Raw genomic sequence first — 16,510 nt, forward strand, 5'->3', positions numbered from 1 at the left:
ACACTAGGGCCTGATTCACAGAACGTGTTCCTATAGGATTGCAACATTATAAAAATGCTTCTGTCAATCAGGCCCAATATGCCTGGCACCCTCGTGATAAATGCACCATAATGAAAGACCAGACAAAGTTGTGTAAACACCTTTCTTCCACTTTTTCCGATCTGCTTCACGACGAAAATGACCCCCAATAACACTCGGCTTAAAGAAGCTCCTGCTGAATAAAAAGGGGAAAGAGGAGAGTCAAATAATATACAAAGCCCTGTGTTGACTTTCTCACTTCCCTTTTTGCTCTTTCTCTGATTGATCCCCTTGTGTTTTCTCTCACACCCTTCATAGCTCCCTCTCCCCTATATAACTGTCAGCTTTTAGTGCCTTCAATAAGGGCGATCTGGGAGAGAAGTGAGGGCATAATGCTATTCCAAAGCTGTGCAGGGAAAAGGTAGGAAACAGAGCAGGGAGGCAGGGAGAGTGGCAAGCGATATATCCCTACACACAGTCCTTGCTTCCCGCTCATGCTCCCTTTGATCAGAATCTGCTGTGGCAGGGCACATACAGTCTTGAAAGTAACATTTTATTTGCCAAACAACTGGTGAAATCATCTCTCCTATGAAGGAACATTAAAGTTTATTTTATGCTATTATATTTTTTATGTTTGGTTTGTAAGTCTCCAGCCGCAAGTGCAGTTGCTTGATAACACCCCCAAGTGAAGAAGGGGGTTTTGGGGGAAGCAGACTGAAGGAAGCCTGAGCCATAGAAGGCTTTGAACATTCAAAAACAGTGTTAGGCCTGGAGGAGGGGGGAGTGCAATAAAACCAAGCAAGGAACACGGCAATATGTACATGTGAGTGCAAAAGGTTGGGAACCAGCTTAATATGTACGTGCAATGACTGCATACATCATCAGCGTTATATGTCCATAGCATAAAAGTAGAGGAAGAGCAACAAGCAATCAAGGGTGAAATGCAAGCTTAAACATGACTTCTTCAGCTGCTTGCTAAAGTGGAAATGGTTAACCAGTGCTGCTCTGAAAGAAGAAGGGGAGCTTGATCCAGAGCAGTGCTCCCGCGGTATTTAGCGGTCTTCCCCTACGTTTATTTTTTCTAAAGTGAACTGAAAACACTCAGCTCTAATTAAATAGGTTTCTGAGATAACTGTGAAGTTTGGTGAAAACACATTAAGTTACACTTTTGTGGCTGCGCACCTTTCCCCTCATTCCCCATCCAGAGAAAAGTCTGAGACACCGTCAGCTTCCTAACACCCCCTTAGGAATGACCACCTTGTCTGGTTGTGAGGTAAGTTACAAATGCATTACTTAAGAAGCTATGAATCCGTTTGTTAATCACTTCTAAGTCTTTTTGTGAATTTAGAGTAGTTTACACATGAGAAAATTACTACTTTTCTAGGAGTACATCAAGATTACAAGTACTGGATATTTGCCTCACATTTCTTTTAAGGATTGCCGTGAATTGAAAGAATTTGAAATGTTCGAGGGAGAAAAAAAACGAGTCATTTGAACATAAATGACTTTCGGTTTTCACTCCACTGAATATTTCTGACAACCCACTGCCCCCGAGCCCCTTACTTACCTCTTGGAGGCACACCTCCTTGCGTGCCGCCATCTCCTGCTTCCCTCTGAGACGCCGGTTCTCTTAATTTATGTTCACTTTTTCTTTTTTTCATATTTTAATGAATGGGGAGCGGGGGACACACCCGCAACCCCGATGGCATTATAGTGAACAAGCGTGCAGGGGACACCCTTGCAGCCCCCGTGACCCATGTTCACTATAATGACACTGGATAGGAGATGTATTCAACATTTTTCGGCTGTACTCATTTTCATAGAGCCGATTTTCAAATAAATCTCCCATTCGTTTTGTTTTATTCGATTTAATCTCATGATACCTTCTTTTAAAATACTGGGGATCATTACGAGATGGGCGGTAGCCATGGTCGTGACCGAGTCCGGTGTTGTTCAATGGGGACTTACCGGTCTATTCCGACCCTGGAGGGACCGGTAAATCCCCATTTAACAAACCATTCCTCATTCCCATTTGAGCCCCCATAGGGCTCAATGGGAATGGGGAGGGCGCCAATAACGGGCTCGCGAATGGCAAGCTCGTTATTAGCGCCCTGGTCCCTTAGTGGGACCCGTAAAGGACGTGTGGTCCAACCACACGTCCCTTACGGTTCCCGCTAAGGGACCTCGGAATTCGGCAGTAGGGAATTAGCGGCACCGGTCTCCTTACCGGTGCCGATAATCCCTTACCGCCCAACTCATAATGACCCCCACTCTCTTTCCATAGACTTCCAAATTAAATGCTGATGGCATTTTTCATAACCCATGCGTTTCCATAGAAGTTAGGACTATTCCTGATTTTTATATTCTCACGGCCATTCCCCCATTCAAATGACAAAATGCACCCAATGAAACGTGCCTCTACAAGGGTTTTACAGATGAGGCCCTACAGTCCCTTTAGCAAAACCGAATTGTTCACTTATTTTAAGGAAGCCAAGTAGCCTACCTCTCCAGTGGTGATACACGTACTGTTCTGTAGTATGAGTTTGTATTTATTTACTTTTAATGTCAGTTGGTCTGGCAGAATGACTACTGGATTACGAGTATGGTTCATAGTCCCAATGTATGTAGTCTGTCGGGGAAAACATGAGAAATAAATTAAATAAAGAAAGAAAATGAACGATAATGGACAACAATAATGAATAGAATAAAGTGTCCACACCCTCTATTACGTCAAAGCACTTTTGGTTTCTCTTCTAGCAGATTGCTTGGAAATTCCCCTAATAACATTGGCTTTGCCACTGCGTGTTCTCTTCATGGACCATGATGAGCATGCGCTCTGTGCAGGACTAAAAACTGCTTGTCGGCAGGAATTTGTGCCAAGGTCCCAGGCAACCACGTGATTTCATTGACTGGTCGAAACCGGGAAAGACAATATATGGCGGCTCATGAACAAGCTTAAGTCATCATGGGGGTGGGGTGCCTACACCCCTCACCAAGTATCGCCAGACAGGAAGTCATCATATGATGTGATAATCGGAAGTGGACGCTATGAATGGACTATGGACTAATGAAAAGATTGATTGCATTTGGTGGGTGGTGAGATGTGTGTGCAGGAAGGCTTAGTGATGATTCTACAATGTTCTTAGGTTTTGTTTCTGTCAGCTGGCAAGTGATCTATGAAGGTGAAGGGTCTGGTAGGCGGATCAGGATTTTCTTCAGTGTATTTACTGCTCAATGTACATCCTCCAAAACCCCCATGGAGTTATGTGGACTTGCCGGAAAAACAAAATTCACACATACATTTCGGGTGATGACAAAGAGTAGCAGCTTTATTTGTTGCTTTGCAAGCCAAGGAAAACAGCATCAGTCTGCGCAAGAATACATAACAATACACTGTACTCGGATTTAAATGTTTTAGGTTTTGATGTTCTTTCTAATAGTGGAATATGGAGGGTTTAGGACTGTCCATGCCGTAGGAGTTTATGCAAATCAATTTTCTGAGAGGAGACAATAGTGCATTGGTGAAATCTGTAGCAATAATCTGGTCTTAACATCTCTACACACATACTGATGCTTTTGAGTTCATGGTTCTTTGGGATTTGATTCCTGACATGTCAATTTCCCACACCACTAGCCTACGAGGAAGCATGGAGGCAAGAGAGAAAAGGAAGGTGCGTTGAGCTGTGCCACTTCCTGTTTGGGCAGTGCTGGCATGCTAGCCCTGACCAGAAGGGGAGAGGGCTACAGCAGTGTGCGGGCATCATGTCACCATTGACAAGAAGAGACTGAGTAAAAAGGTGAATACATGCATGTTGTAATTGGATTGACTATGTGGGTTTGTGCATGTGTGTCTGCATGTATGGTCGTTGGGGGGTAGAGGAGGTGGAGAGCAGCCATATGGAGAGTGACTTTGGCGCACAGGGTGGGCACTTGAAGCATGAACATTTATTTTACAGTGACAATATCGGTGGCCATTGCTAAGAAAGACCACCTGCATCACTACAAACCAGCATTGTGACTGTAAAATAGATGTTAATGTTAATGTTAAAGGACATTTGTACCGTGCACTAGCACCACCGGAGTGGTCCCCTGGCTCTTTGGTGGCCCTGAAAAAGGGAAAGGGAGGGTGTGTTAGTGGGAGGAAGCTGGACAAGTGCAAGAAAGCAGTGATGTGCTGTTGGCAGCCTCAGCTCGGTGGGTCCGTTGGCTGGGCCTGGGGTGTTTGCGGCCGGTAGTCGTTGTGTACTGTTGTGTGAGTCTATGGGCCTCATTACCCGGTAGGTGGTGAGCCATGGCGCTATTAGCGCCATGGCTCATGCCGGTAAAACACCGGCACCGCCTTGGCGGAAAGGGGATTTACCGCCCCATTCCAAGGTTGGAGGGGCGGTAAATCCCCCTTGCGCCATTGCCCTTCCCCATTCCCATTTCTGCCCCATAGGGCTCTATGGGAATTGGGAAGGCGCTAATTACGGCACCGCAATTTTGCGGTGGCGTAATTAGCTCCGAGGTCCCTTTGCGGGTTGGATTTTAACGCCTGCAAAAAGCAGGCGTTAAATCCCCCAACCCGCAAAGGGTCCTCGTAGTAAGGTGGTAGAGATTTACCGGTACCGGTATTTTACCGGTACCGGTAAATCCCTACCGCCATCCGTGTAATGAGGACCTGTTTTGTTGTTGCAATGTAGTGAAGTTTGTGCGGTTTGTTGTGCTCTAGGTTTGTGGTTGTGTTTGGTTTGGAGTTTGAGAGGTGTATGCGAAATTGTAAGTGGCTTGGTTAGTTGTCATTTCTGTCTTGAAGTGAGGCGCTGGGTTAGCTTAATCTCCCCAGAATGGGTGTGGGGACATTTCTGCGACTCTGTCCTTATCTGGGTTTGTCCGGTATTTACAGTCCCTTTCCCATCTGTCCTCGACTTCCATTAACTTCCTTCATAACCTTACCTGCCTTCCTTTTCCACTCATACGTCCAGTGTAACTACTAAGGTCCACAGCTCAGTTCCAGTGTGGTGATTGCTAACATATAGAAAACTCTATAACAGTGTGGTACCTGGTATCACTTATGGGGTGAGTGATGCTCTGTGTGCCCTGCATTATATGCAGGTATATGTGTGCATATGTACGTCTCTAAGTATGGAATATACCTATTACAAACCTTGTTAGCAAACAATGGATCAGTGTACAAAAAAAAGGAGAATACAGTTGTAGCAGGTCAGGGTGAGTGTTGTAGGGGAGACAACATTAAGGGGAAGAGGTGCGATCAGATGGTCAATCGTTAGTGAGATGTTGAAGGATAGGGTCTTCAGTTTCTTCGTGAAGTGCAGTAGAACTCAAAATAATCTAATGTGCACTGGCATGTTATTCAAGACTCCGGGTGTGGTGCAGGAGGACTCTTTTTTCAATGTCAATCCTTTTAGCATTGATTAGAATGTTTTCTGACAATGTGCTCAATGTGCTCTGGAGGATTCCAGAGATGGTATGATTTTCAGCAAGCCTCATTTTTCATTGTCCATTATGTGATGTGATGTGTCCGTAGCATGTTAAAGGTAATCGCATTCCTTCAGACCTGTGATGAGATGAACTGTGGTGTCCTGGACAAACTTTAATGGTGCCGTTTAGGAGGTTGGGATTCTGGAGGAGAGATATGCACTGGAAATGACTTCATAATGGTTTTGAAGTCTTTGGAGGGATGAATGGCTTCATTTTCAGAAGGAGAGACAGCTGGTACCAGGCTGTCTAGGTCTTCCTCAGAATGTGGGACTTGAAGGGAAGGTCACTGTTGAGGATGAAGCTGAGGGATTAAGTGATGATGTGATCTGAGAAAAGAAGCCATCAGGTTCCATTTGCATTGGCCAAATCAGAATTTGAGCAGGGTTGGTAGAGCCTCGCAGGAGTATGAATTATGTCTTTGCGGGCTTCAAATCAAAAGTGAAAATCAAAAATTTGGACCCTTTCTGACTTTGCAGGATCTAGCAAAAATGACACACCTCAATCCACTCACAAGCATATGCAAACAGATAGGGAATCTTGTACAAATTAAAAGCTTTGAATAAATGGATCTTCTCCTTGACAGGTATGCTACAAAAGAGCAGGTGGGGGGGTTCTCTTGTTTATAGGGGGCTATGTGGATGAAGACCAAATGATACAGTCATAATGCAAATTCCACAGTACAGCTACTCAGCTCACACACACCTAGGTCGTAAGTGTCCACATTTACAGGTATAGAGATATGTCTTAAATCATTTAGACAGGGTTACAAGGACTAGTACAAAATACATATTTTAATCAATATACATACAATTACTACAACCACATAGTAAAAAATATATATAAAAGACAAGCATTTATCAGACTGGTACAACATTTATGTCCAATTCACATATCTTCCTTTATAAGTCATCTCTTACTTATACCAAGGCAGGGAGTGAGGTTAGTAATGAAGCGAGGCACAGTGAGTAAAAGCAGTGGCTGCGAACTCTCAAGTGGTTAATAACCACTGAACAGGTTATCATGTCTGTTCTTGCGAGAGAGGGGCGCCCGCTACCTTTGTAAAACTATTTTTTAAGGAACCTGGGATTGGTAACCCTAGGTCTCCTGGGGGCAACCAGACGTGGTCTCCCTCTCACTGTGCTTAGAGAGGCATCAGCTTCACCTCACTGATGATCCCCAACAAGGGTGAAACACGTGTATGGGGTTGCTGGTGGTACTCTCATTCAGATTGGAGTTGCCATTGTATTTCGGTGCTGGACTGCCCCTGGGCAGGACAAAGACTGATATGCAAATGGATATTTCCCATCTGTGAAAGGCACAGTGAGTAAAAGCAGTGGCTGCGAACTCTCAAGTGGTTAATAACCACTGAACAGGTTATCATGTCTGTTCTTGTGAGAGAGGGGCGCCCGCTACCTTTGTAAAACTATTTTTTAAGGAACCTGGGATTGGTAACCCTAGGTCTCCTGGGGGCAACCAGACGTGGTCTCCCTCTCACTGTGCTTAGAGAGGCATCAGCTTCACCTCACTAATGATCCCCAACAAGGGTGAAACACGTGTATGGGGTTGCTGGTGGTACTCTCATTCAGATTGGAGTTGCCATTGTATTTCGGTGCTGGACTGCCCCTGGGCAGGACAAAGACTGATATGCAAATGGATATTTCCCATCTGTGAAAGGCACAGTGAGTAAAAGCAGTGGCTGCGAACTCTTAAGTGGTTAATAACCACTGAACAGGTTATCATGTCTGTTCTTGCGAGAGAGGGGCGCCCGCTACCTTTGTAAAACTATTTTTTAAGGAACCTGGGATTGGTAACCCTAGGTCTCCTGGGGGCAACCAGACGTGGTCTCCCTCTCACTGTGCCTTAGAGAGGCATCAGCTTCACCTCACTGATGATCCCCAACAAGGGTGAAACACGTGTATGGGGTTGCTGGTGGTACTCTCGTTCAGATTGGAGTTGCCATTGTATTTCGGTGCTGGACTGCCCCTGGGCAGGACAAAGACTGATATGCAAATGGATATTTCCCATCTGTGAAAGGCACAGTGAGTAAAAGCAGTGGCTGCGAACTCTCAAGTGGTTAATAACCACTGAACAGGTTATCATGTCTGTTCTTGCGAGAGAGGGGCGCCCGCTACCTTTGTAAAACTATTTTTTAAGGAACCTGGGATTGGTAACCCTAGGTTTCCTGGGGGCAACCAGACGTGGTCTCCCTCTCACTGTGCTTAGAGAGGCATCAGCTTCACCTCACTGATGATCCCCAACAAGGGTGAAACACGTGTATGGGGTTGCTGGTGGTACTCTCGTTCAGATTGGAGTTGCCATTGTATTTCGGTGCTGGCCTGCCCCTGAGCAGGACAAAGACTGATATGCAAATGGATATTTCCCATCTGTGAAAGGCACAGTGAGTAAAAGCAGTGGCTGCGAACTCTCAAGTGGTTAATAACCACTGAACAGGTTATCATGTCTGTTCTTGCGAGAGAGGGGCGCCCGCTACCTTTGTAAAACTATTTTTTAAGGAACCTGGGATTGGTAACCCTAGGTCTCCTGGGGGCAACCAGACGTGGTCTCCCTCTCACTGTGCTTAGAGAGGCATCAGCTTCACCTCACTGATGATCCCCAACAAGGGTGAAACACGTGTATGGGGTTGCTGGTGGTACTCTCGTTCAGATTGGAGTTGCCATTGTATTTCGGTGCTGGACTGCCCCTGGGCAGGACAAAGACTGATATGCAAACGGATATTTCCCATCTGTGAAAGGCACAGTGAGTAAAAGCAGTGGCTGCGAACTCTCAAGTGGTTAATAACCACTGAACAGGTTATCATGTCTGTTCTTGCGAGAGAGGGGCGCCCGCTACCTTTGTAAAACTATTTTTTAAGGAACCTGGGATTGGTAACCCTAGGTCTCCTGGGGGCAACCAGACGTGGTCTCCCTCTCACTGTGCTTAGAGAGGCATCAGCTTCACCTCACTGATGATCCCCAACAAGGGTGAAACACGTGTATGGGGTTGCTGGTGGTACTCTCGTTCAGATTGGAGTTGCCATTGTATTTCGGTGCTGGACTGCCCCTGGGCAGGACAAAGACTGATATGCAAATGGATATTTCCCATCTGTGAAAGGCACAGTGAGTAAAAGCAGTGGCTGCGAACTCTCAAGTGGTTAATAACCACTGAACAGGTTATCATGTCTGTTCTTGCGAGAGAGGGGCGCCCGCTACCTTTGTAAAACTAATATGCAGATTAGATCATGGAGCCCGTGGGTTCGCAAAGGGTGAAAGGCGCCTCGGGCTCAGTGATCTTTGCTCAGAGCAGATAGATCACAGAGCCCGAGGCGTCTATCTCCTTTGGCAAAGCTTTATAAAAGATGCCTTGAATTGTGTACGTTTCAAGCCATCTTTTATAAACGTAGAAATATTGTGTACGTTTCAAGCCCTCATTTACAAACGTAGAAATATTGTGTACGTTTCAAGCCATCTTTTACAAACGTAGAAATATTTCTATGTTTATAATAGACGGCTTGAAACGTACACAATATTTCTACGTTTATAAAAGATGGCTTGAAACGTACACAATTCAAGGCATCTTTTATAAAGCTTTGCCAAAGGAGATAGACGCCTCGGGCTCTGTGATCTATCTGCTCTGAGCAAAGATCACTGAGCCCGAGGCGCCTTTCACCCTTTGCGAACCCACGGGCTCCATGATCTAATCTGCATATTAGTTTTACAAAGGTAGCGGGCGCCCCTCTCTCGCAAGAACAGACATGATAACCTGTTCAGTGGTTATTAACCACTTGAGAGTTCGCAGCCACTGCTTTTACTCACTGTGCCTTTCACAGATGGGAAATATCCATTTGTACGTTTCAAGCCCTCATTTACAAACGTAGAAATATTGTGTACGTTTCAAGCCATCTTTTACAAACGTAGAAATATTTCTATGTTTATAATAGACGGCTTGAAACGTACACAATTCAAGGCATTTTTTATAAAGCTTTGTCCACGGACAAAGCCACCTTGGGTTTTGTCCGTCATCAACGTTTTATAAAAGTTGCCTTGCATTGTTTACGTGTCAAGCCATCTTTTAGAAACATAGAATTATGTTACAAATGTCTATGTTTATAAAAGGTGGCTTGGTAAGCATACAAGTGTGCGTAACTTACTATGGTTTGTGCACTTTTCAAGCCACCTTTTTTTATAAACACAGAAACATGTAACATTGCTACGTTTATAAAAGATGCCTTGAAAAGTGAACAAACCATAGTAGTAAGCATACAAACATATACATGCTCACATAAATTATATATTTGTTTTCACACCTTACTATATGTGCACTTTTAGGCCACGCCCACAACGAAAGACACGCCCCCAAACGAGCTCCCCCCCAATTCTTACCCCACCTAAAGCACTGGAGCCACAGGAAGCACTGAAAAAAGGCTTCACCACCACAAGAGCAGCTGCTATTTTTAGTAATGTGGTGCTGCACTGGTCAGGGCACAGCATGTGGGCACCTCTACAGGTGCATCCAAAAACTTAATGGAAAGGAATGGAAAATAAATTTGTAAGTCATGTTACGATGGCACTGACCACCCTGAGGCACCAGTCAACTAAACATTGGGAGGCAGAAAGGGAAGGTATTGTGTTCCTTTATGAAGATTAAGAAGTTAGCTTGAGCCCTAAAACTAAAAAGAAGGCTGTTGCAGAGTAAAGAAGTCTGCACCCAGAAACAATATCTAGCAAGACGATATCTCATATCCCATGGTTGGATCCTGACCTTCTGAGCACACTAGAAGGGGTCAACTTGGCCAGCTGAAAGTAGACACTGCAAAGGTATCCCCCTTTACTTCGCCAGAAAGACTTTAACAGCACTTATTTCGTCTACATGACCTCATCATGCATTTACCTCTTCAGACATGTGCTTCCTGCATTTCGGTGGGAATGCTTATGGTAAAATAAGTTGTAAGGTAGGTGTAAGGTTATGGTGGGGGCCACCGGGGGAACAGGGGGAAGAATATGGGCTAAAAAAGTGGGGCTACTGGTGGCCTCCCCTTGTAATGACGAAGTATATGTATGGCAAAGTGAAAGAATTAATAAATAAAGGCATGACAATATTAATAGAACAAAGTGAGTGTATTGGGAAGTGATTACTGGTGGGATCTATGTGGTCACTGCGCAGCCAAAACATCTGATGTCGAAAATGCCAACTACAGAAATCACGGTGCGCAGTGATCACATAGATCACTTTTTCCTGCACCCCATACCTGATTCCCCTTTATATCCCTACTTACCTTTTGGGGGCATACCTCTGTGTGTGCCGCCGACTCCCCTCTTTCCCTGCGACGTCAGACGTCAGTTCCCTTCTACTATTGTGGGTCGGAAATGGCAACGCAGGGTCCTTTTTTTAACTTGTTTACTTTTTATAAACTTTATTGTCCCCTGCTATCCATGTAATAGAAGCGAGGGACACTCCCGCAACCCCCAAACCCATTACACCGAACAAGAGGAAGGGGGGACACCTCTGCTCCCCTTGTTCTTTATAATGGGATTTGGTATTCTGGTTGCAGCCGAATGCGCAATAAACATGCATTTGGCATTTCTTTCAGTATTTTGGCCCAATACCTGAATGTTATTTAAAACACGCCTGTACACAAGTGTTTCTAGGCGCGACAAGACCAAGGTGGGGACAGAGGGAGGACAAGACAAACGATCTTACTACGCCTTTTGAAATTCAGATCGTGCAAGTGCGACAGTGTAAAGTGCAGGGGGAAGGAAGAGGTAAAGTAAAGTAAAGACATGCATCCCTCTGCTGAGGGTAATACTAATTTGTGCCTTAAAATTACTTCCTGAGTCCCACCACATTCCTGGATTTGTTTGCCTTCTCTTTAAGTGTGATGTTAGAAGAAAAGAAGAAGGAAGCAGCCAAATGGGAAGGAAACCCCTTTGAGGCCAGAGGAGCCCGAAAAAAATCCCACTGTTTTTTTCTGCGCATAAGAATGTGTACATTTCATCCCAGAGGGACAAGACAGAGCAGGCGTCACGCTGACCATTAATAGCCAAACGCACAAAGGACCCAGTCCCACAAGAGGTCAACAAGCTCAAAACAGAACAGAGGTGGGGGCACACCATGAAAGAAACAACACATAGTAGACGGTGTGACAACAAGGAATTGAAGGCCTAGAAAAGAGACATGGCAAACTGTCCAGCCGCAGTCAAGGAATAATGCTGAGAGGGACACCAGTAGTGATCCCCAAAAGCTTGCAGCATATCACCATTGAGAAAGCTCATGAAGGGCAACAAATAGTACGAGCACAAAGTAAACAAGAGATACACTGGGGCTTCCAAAACTAGATATCATGACAGAGAATGTCCATGTGTGCCAGTGACTAAGCATTCCTGAAACACAAGAACCATTATAAATGTCAAACCTGCCAGCGAACATATGTCTGGATATAGCAGACATGTCCTGCGGACAGGTTAATGTTAATGTTAAATGTTTTTATACCATGCACAGGTGCCACTTGCATGGTCTCTCTGCGCTCTGGTGGCTCCATGGCAGTAAGGAGGGGGTAAGGTTAGAGGGGGTAGCGGGAAAAAAGCAAGGGAGCTCTAATGTGTTGTTGGCAGCTTCTGTCGGATGGACCGTTCACTGAGTCTGGGTGCAACAGAGAAAATAGGAGGCAGGGAGATACTTAGAGGATATGAAGTCAAGTTGAAGCTATGTGCACACATGAAGGCCCATATATACTTATCTTTAGGGATAATTAATAGCCCTTAAGTACTCCTAAACGTTTAGTATTGCTTCTTTACCTCTGGTGTATGTTCTAAAAAGAGACAGGACAAGCAGTTATGTGTCACGAAATCAAAATGGCAAAAGGACCGAACACCTGGCAGGCGCATCTTCAGGTAGGAAGATCATGCTGACCTAGCTCCTAGCCCAGAGGTAGGAATGCTCTCTCTTGGCCATTGGACTGATTGGATGCTGACTCACTCTGCACTCTAAACTCCTGGGAATGATCATTTTAGGTTGAACAGATCCCCAGATCATGACCTCATGAATGTCCCTATTAAGAGCAGCACAGACACTAGGGAATGTACCCTTGTGGGATCTTAACAAATGTTGTTCTTGGTTGAATAGGTTATTTTATCAGGTCAGGTAAAGTCAGCCATTCCCGAAATAAACTCAGCCTATTTTTTGTACACGCTGCTTGCCACAATCTTGCCAAGTTATATATCAACCGCAAATTCCACGTTTTGAAAATACATTAAGGGGTCATTTTTATAAAAAGTGGAAATCGCACGCAGGGGACTGGCAATGCTTGAACTTGCGCTCTGCTGCGTCCCCTGTCTGAAATGTTCGCCACTCTCAAAACAGAGTGGAACTCGGAAGAGTAAAACCAGATGACATGACTTGACATGATATTACCTTTACAACGCGCCTGGACACAAGGGTTTCGCCTTTACTCTTCAGCTGTACTTTAGGCAAGTGAAATAAAACACTGCTTGCAAATTACGCTTTGCAAGCAGCCTTTTCATAATGGATTCCAATGGAATACAGCCGATATTGAGCAAGTGCACTTGCAAGGCGAATTCCCTTGGAGTTCATCAGTTTTCTGGATGCCTGAGCATCCCATACAGGTGTGCTCTTCCGAGACAGAGAAGGAATGCAAAGTGCAGATGCTGACTACACTCACCTGCCCGCCTCTAGCTCAGAACGGTGCAAAAAGGAGATGGAGTAGAACATGAAAGCATAGAGCCACTTTTACGGTTTCATTCTCCATACCACTCATCATAAAATGACCCCCGAAAGGTTGTTACACTTCAAATCCTGAATGGCCAAACTCTGGAACCAAGAACAGCCACATGTTCTCAAATCCTTTTTAATGTACTAGCATTAACACAATCTCACATACCATTCTTTGCGTCAGGTAAACAAATGACAGGCAGCCTTGCTAGCAATAGGTTTGATGTCTGGGCTCCATCTAGGCTGGCCTGGCCTTGCTTTTAAATATTGTCGGGGGAGAGTGGCAGGCTATCTCCAGCTAACAAATGTTAAACATTATTGTGTATTGTGTATTGTGTATTGTGTACTGAAGACCTTTGATTTTTACATGAGAAACACACAGACACATCTGGCAGGCACATCTGGCAAGTACCAGAATAAAAGCACAGAGAAATGAATTGCTTCGCCCAAGATGATACCGTTTTGGTCAGGAAAGAAACCCCATGTAAGTAGTCAGAGATTCTGATTGCAAAGCCAGCAACTTGGTATTACATGGCCTGCGGTTGCAGCCATGTAGTTATGGTTAAGTTGCTAAACCCATAGGAAGAGCACTATTTGGGCGGCTTATAACTTTGGTCCCCCTGGACGAATCCTCACCAAACGTTGCAAAAAAAGTATATGGCCCACTCTGAAATGTTTTGCAAAGTCTGGTGAGGTTTGGTCAAGGGGGGGGCAAAGTAATAGGAGGGGTACCAAAATTTCTTTTTTTCCACAGCCTGAATGAAGAAAAACTTTGCTCACGCCTACAGCCCAAACCGCTGGAAGAATTTTCACCAAATGTGTGGCAGGAGCGGTGGCTTGGCCCCGAAAGCGTGCTTTTGTAAATTTGGTTGAAATCCGTCCAGTAGTTCTTTTAAAAACTACCAAAAAGTTGGTCCCCAAAAATGTGTGATATCTGTTTGCTCTGCGGACAGGACACCGATTGGCCAATGGACTTACGTCGTGTCCGCGGATTGGTTGGAGTGAAGCGTGAGGTGCATCACATTTTCTCGATGCGCCTGCCATCGCGGACATTGCGGTAAAAACATATGAAAAAACACAACATTGCACTTGTCAAACTTATCAAATAATCTCTGGGGAGTTGAGGGGTGATGAGGAAGGGATGGGATATGGCTGCAAGAAGCAAAAAAATGGGTGCTTTTTGCCACTAAAGTCCACAAACAGTCCTGTGAAGTTCGCAAAAACCTCAGCATCACAGGGTTGGTGAAAAGCAGTTCTTGGATCTCTATAACTTTGGCGCCACTTAATGAAACTGCATGAAATTTTGCAATTATATTCCTGACCTGATTCCGAATGAGTTTGCAAAGTTTGGTTTGTCTCTGTATAGAGGAGGCGGAATTAGAGGGGGGTCCCAAAATACTGCCATTTGACAAATCTACACTTAATTTGGCAAACTGATAATAGATCTAGATATACATGTTTTTTGCAAAGTTTGGTGGGATTTTGTCAACAGGGGGCAAAATTAGAGGGGGGTCTCAAAATATTGTAAAGGCTTATAAATGTGGTGCCATTTGACAAATCTACAGAAAGGTTTGCAAAATAATTATAGATCTAGATATAAATGTTTTTGCAAAGTTTGGTGGGATTTTGTCAAGAGGAGGCAAAATTAGAGGGGGGTCCCAAAATATTGTAAAAGCTTATAAATGTGGTGCAATTTGATGAATGTACACAAAAGTTTGCAAAAAGATTTTAAATCTAGATATACATGTTTTTGTTAAGTCTGAATGGATTTTGTCAAGTGGGGCCTTGTTATATGACTATTGTATGTGCATCAAAGAAACAGCATCATCAGAAAATGTTAATAACATTGAAGTTTATCTTCATGTATACAAATGAATTGTGTGTTTGAGTCCTGCATTTGCCCTATGTATATGCACCATGAGCTGAGACCAAACCCTAAGGAAAATACTTTAAGAACATATGACAAGGATAACGTCTAGATATACAACACCTTTTGAATTTTAATATTCTGAATGTCAGTGAACCAAACCACCTGGCCTAGATATTTTAGTGAACCTAAAAAAGTGAGCCAGATATGTGATGTTGTCAGTGATGTCATCAATGACATTTCTGATGCCATCTCTGATGTCCTGGGTGTTAGTCTTAGCAGTGCACGGTGGTGGTGCGAGTTATGGTTGCTTAGCTCACAACAACGGGCACATTTCTGAGGTTTTTTGGTTTTACCTGTAACCATAACCTCCCTGTAACAACGTTTTCCATTGGATTTCATATGTTTTTATTAGTGCAACTTAACCATAACGTTCCCTTAACTACGTTTTTTCATTGAATAATATATTTGGTTATTTATAACGTGCTTAATAGCCAGAGGTGTTGAAGCGCGGACACAGGGATCAAACCTGTGTTGCTCAAAGTCGTCTTACTTCCAAGGCAAGCTATCCTCCCGAAACAGTAACTACATTACACTACATTGCCTCCATTTTCTCTTTGTGGCTGTCTTTTTTATTTGAAATAGCACTTCCAATAAGTGTCAATTTTATTGATTTTTTTAAGCATGCCCACATTTTGTTAGTTAATAAAGCTAAAAGCAGGTGGATTACACTATTTACCATTAACACCATTTTAAACATGCAGGGAAACCAGGATTAGCATCAGTGGCATTATTTCATCAAAATCATAAGGTTTGTGGAAGAGATATAACACAACATGGTCGAGGACCTTATAGTAATTTCCCTGACTTCGTGACCCATTCAGATTCACTTTTACAACAACTGCGCCTAGATACGATTTGGTACGTCAATAGGAGCGCTATACAAACCCCTCAATCAAGCAATCAACTCTTGATCCTCGTGCACCAAAATAACACTGCAATTACACCATATAGGAAATGACATTCAATGATCCTGCACCCCTATGGTGGCCAGTGTATGCCTTTTAAGCAATAGTTTTTGGGAGACTGCAGCATATTGGGAAACTCTGATTGATAGTAGGAGCCATCTCTTTTAAAAATACTAAGAGCTAAAGGAATATTCACTTTTAATGTAATGTAAAGCGGTCTTGTATAGCTCACCTCTACAAATCTAGTGGCATTGTTGCAAGCGGCTCTGCAAGAAGAGAAGAGGGTTCGGGGTATAAGTGGGATAAAGGGGGAAGCAGATGAGAAACCTATTGTCTTGAGTGCAGGCTGAAAGTAACAGAGTCTGAGCCCTGATATGGTTCTTTGTGGGTTGTGACTGTGACCCTTGGGTATGTGATTTATATGAAGGGGAGAATGCACGATCTACTAGAA

Source organism: Ambystoma mexicanum, chromosome 7p, assembly GCF_040938575.1.
Source record: "Ambystoma mexicanum isolate Mex_15411 chromosome 7p, UKY_AmexF1_1, whole genome shotgun sequence".
Classification (NCBI taxonomy): Eukaryota; Metazoa; Chordata; class Amphibia; order Caudata; family Ambystomatidae; genus Ambystoma; species Ambystoma mexicanum.